Source organism: Dipodomys spectabilis, unplaced genomic scaffold (assembly GCF_019054845.1).
Source record: "Dipodomys spectabilis isolate Male_0828 unplaced genomic scaffold, ASM1905484v1 ptg000415l, whole genome shotgun sequence".
Lineage (NCBI taxonomy): Eukaryota > Metazoa > Chordata > Mammalia > Rodentia > Heteromyidae > Dipodomys > Dipodomys spectabilis.
This window is the reverse complement of record NW_024871092.1, coordinates 1,847,615-1,851,871: the sequence shown is the minus strand read 5'-3', so window position 1 is coordinate 1,851,871 and position 4,257 is coordinate 1,847,615. Positions and strand designations below refer to the sequence as shown.

The 4,257-nt window shown below is 32.9% G+C and overlaps 1 non-coding gene across 1 annotated transcript; it reads right to left on the bottom strand.

Annotated features, from left to right (window-relative positions):
- Positions 1-2,307: 2,307 nt before the first annotated feature.
- Positions 2,308-2,418, bottom strand: LOC122097140. The gene has a single exon (XR_006145479.1). It is a non-coding gene; the product is annotated as a U6 spliceosomal RNA (small nuclear RNA).
- Positions 2,419-4,257: the final 1,839 nt, after the last annotated feature.

The window sequence follows — 4,257 nt, the reverse complement described above, 5'->3', positions numbered from 1 at the left end:
TAATCTTGCTAAATTAGATCAATTATCAATTCAAGGTAGTATAAAAGAAAAAAATGTAGCAACTCCTAACATTTTTCAGTTTTTAATAACATGGTATTGCTTAAATCATTTTGTGTTAACAATTGACAGTATATAACTCAATTTAGTTAGACCTGTTACAAGGCTGTAGTTTATTTATTTTACATTGATTGTTCTTTCCAAAGCCTGTTTGTCTAATTTCCCTTGGTTTCTTTCAGTCTCAAGTAGCTCAGATTTCAAACTGAAGAATAAATGGAAGTAAGCAAACAAAAAAAAATACAGTTCCTCTCATCTGATGATGCCTGTATAAGAATGAGGAAAGAGTTAATCCTTTTAAGGACCTATGATGGGACAACAAAAAAATGAATTTATTCTTCTATGTCTTCTTTATCTTTGCGATGTAACTTAAATGTTGTAAAACACAATATACTGCTCAGATAATTTTATGTTTTATCCGTTTTGCACATTTTCATATGGATTTCATCTCAGTCTACAACATTCCTTCATCATTCTGTCCCTGATATTTTTACACTATCAAGACATAAGATAACCAGTTTGATTTACAGCAAGAGAAGTTATCCACCTGGCTTCCTTGGAAGCAGAGCATGATCAATAGATATTACTTCTGGTTGCTAACTACATGTAATGGTTTCTGTACTACTTATCACATTCTATTTAGTATTTTAAAAAGAATGCTGGCTAAACTCAAAGCTCATTCCTAGAAGTTTATGTTAAGTATTTCACAAGTTTTATTCCCTTAATTCTTAAGATAACATTTGCTATAATGCTAATGTTATTACCATTTTAGTGTTGGGAAGAATTGTAATTAAAGGCAGTAAATGCATGACCTAAAGACACACACAGTGAGGAAGGAAATGAGTCAAAGTTTCCAAAAGTCTTTCAGCAATACACAAAAGGTAGATAAAATCTCTCCATTCTATGACACTCTCAATTCAATATTCATATTGCCCATGGTGATTGTTTTCTGTCACATTTGTCTTCAACACAGATTGTGTTGGTGACATTGGGTTATCATGCTCAGAGCTGAGCTTATACATTGAGGTCCAAAGAGAGGCAAATTTCTTCTGTCCCACAATTCCAGTATCCTTTTTAAAAAGTACTAAAACTTTTAAATATCATCATCTACTTTCTTATAAGTAACCAAAAATTTAAAAAATCATAAATAATCACTCCAAAATGCTTTAAAATTGGAGATGCTAAAACATGCCCCTCTGAAGTAAATTTTCTTCTACTTTTAACCTTATTCTGAAAGTCTTTGCTGGTTTGTCAGACCTGTAATCCTAACTACTTGGGATACCTACTCAGGAGCCTGAGATCTGTGGATAACAGTTGAAACCCAATCAGGGCAAATGAAATTCATGAGATTATTTTTCAAAAATTTTAATGAACTAGCAAAGGGCCAAGAATGGAGATGTAGCTCATTTAGTAGCACACCAATCTAGAGAGAAAAGGCCTTGCAAGACTTGAAGCCCTGATTTCAAACTCTGAGCACGTCAACACACATGCAAGTGCTTAAGAACATGCGTGTGTTCACAAACATATTTATTCAAATTACCTTCATATCGGAGTTTTGCATGACTTTCTTTGCTAACGAAATTATATGAGTAAAATAAAGGAAATAAACTCTTCCATCTCAGAACATTTTTATACATTTTTATTGTAAAAATATTGTACAGAGGGGTAACAATTACATGAGCAAGGTAATGAGTACATTTCCTAACAAGCATTGTTACCTCCTCCTTTATTGTTCCTCTACCATCCCTTCCCTCCCACCTCCACAAGTCCATTAACGCCCTCCATTTCCCGGCCTCAATTGTAAAGTTCACTTTACAACATAGTGTATTGTGCATCTCATTGTTACATGGGTCAACCTGTATCCCTAGTTAAGCATTTTGGTTTTTTTTGTCCTTCCTCTCAAAAAATTAGAGGAGAGTATAAACAAGATGTAGGCACACCAACTTCAAATACAGTGAAAACAGGTGTTATAGCATGGGGGAGGAACATGTAAAGAAACAAAAAAAAACCACTCTGCAAGTCATAAGTATGTAAGAAAAAATAGCAAGAAAAAAAAAAAAACCACTTGTGTCCCTAACTTGGGGTTCATTTCCCTTAACACAATCTTATCTGGTCATATACACATAACTTTTGACCTTTTCTGCTTATCCCAGACATATATTAGTTATTGAAAATTAGAGAAACCATGGGACCTACGTTTCTTTGGACTTGGCTTACTTCACTTAATTTTTTTCCAAGTCTTTCCATTTCCTAACAAATTGGGCGATGGAATGCTTCAGAAATTTGCTGCCATCCTTGCACAGGGGCCAGCTAATCTTCTCTGTATCATTCCAAAGTTAGTGTATGTGATGCTGAATTGAGCAAAGAATATTTTTTATATATAAATTGTAATTGATTTTCTTAAACTAGACAATACAACAAAACGTAAGTTTAAAAGAATTGTCATGAAATTTTAGAACCATGTACTTCTTACATAAGTACACATTTAAGAAAAAATCAAGATTGACATGTCAAAAACAAAATAATTCCAGATATTTGTTGTTCAAGAGATGTGTAGGAGGAGGAATTCAATTATTCTATACAAGGGACCTGCCATAATGAACACTGCAGCAAGTGTTAAGGTTTGTTAAAATATTTAATGTTTTAAATATATTTAATTTTGGGAATTTGCTTATATATGCCAAAACTGGGACTGTTTGGCAGGTCATAATACTTTTCTATAAAGTATTTAAGATTTATGGTAGCACATAACTACTACTAAGTATGTACATTTCAGAGTTTATTGAAACCTTACTAATGAGAAGTTGAAAAGTCTTTGTGTAAAGGAGCAGAATAAAGAGTTGATTATGTTAACTACACAGTTTCTGTTAAAAATGTAGGCCTTCCTTACTTTATATGTTAGTGAGGAACAAATGATGATATAAGCCATATACAAATTATGAGATTAACTATAAATGGTAATATTAGTGGGTGATTTAAGCACTACTCATAGCCTATAAAATTCTTGTTGAACGTCATAATCTTAGCCAGTGTTAAATGTAAAGAAATATGACAATAATAAAATCTAATTTGTAGCACACTTCAAAAACTGAAAAAATGATAATTGTTTTTTATTTTATTAATCATTATTATTTAATTATTGGTTTTCTTTATTTGTAGCATTGTTTTTCTTGTAATATAATACAACTTTTTGTAAGTTGTCATTAGGAGGTACTTTGAGAAGGGTATTGGGATGGCCACACCATTTTTTATAGGTGTATGTGAATTTATAAAGAGGGAAATTAAGAACAAAATGTGTATTTAAAAAATGATCAAGTAGAGTCTGATTCAGGAGTGTTGATACATGTCCACACCTAAAATATTAGCCCTAGGCTGAAGCAGAGTTATTACAAAGTTGAAGACAGAAAAGTGAGAGACTTTGTTTTGTTTGTTTTGTTTTCATTTTTATTTTGTTGGACAGGGGGCTTGAACTCTGGGGCCTGGGTGCTGTCCCTCAGCTCAAGGCTAGTGATACCACTTGAGCCACAGCAGCACTTCCAACTTTTTCTGCTTATGTGATGCTGCGAAAAAAACCCCAAGGCCTCATGCATGCAAGGCAGGCACTCTACCATTGAGCCACCTTCCCAGTACCTGAGAGACTGGATTTTAAAAATCATCTAAACAACATTTGCTTTCTGCTTTGGGTTATATAATGAAATATATGAGTATCTTGTTATGTTTTTGTGCATTGTCATACTTCTAAATTTATACTAACTTCACCCACTTTATCCTTGTCAAAGTCATGAAATATCTCTGAGAGTTTGCTTCTGTGAAGATTGTTTTGTATTTATAATTTCTTCTGAGTCATTTTTATTTTTTATCAAAATCGCTTTATATTTCAAGTTGATGAGTATTTACCCAGAGACAGGCATATAGAGGATTTAGTTTAACAAGTGAACATTAAAATTAGAGCTCAAAATAAAAATGAACCTTAACAAATGTTTTCATAGCTTTCCCCACATTCTCCCTAAAAGAAGACAATATTAAGAATGTCTGAGGGAGGCTTTTTAGCTCCAATTTTCTTGAGCTTCCTAGGTTTAGAATTCTTAAATCACAGAGACATGCTGTAATGGGAGTAAGATTTTTTGGTACACTTTTCCCTTCAGACTGTGTTTCTCATTCTTCCCTTTTCTCAACTCCATTATTAGAGATTTTTCTCAGAGA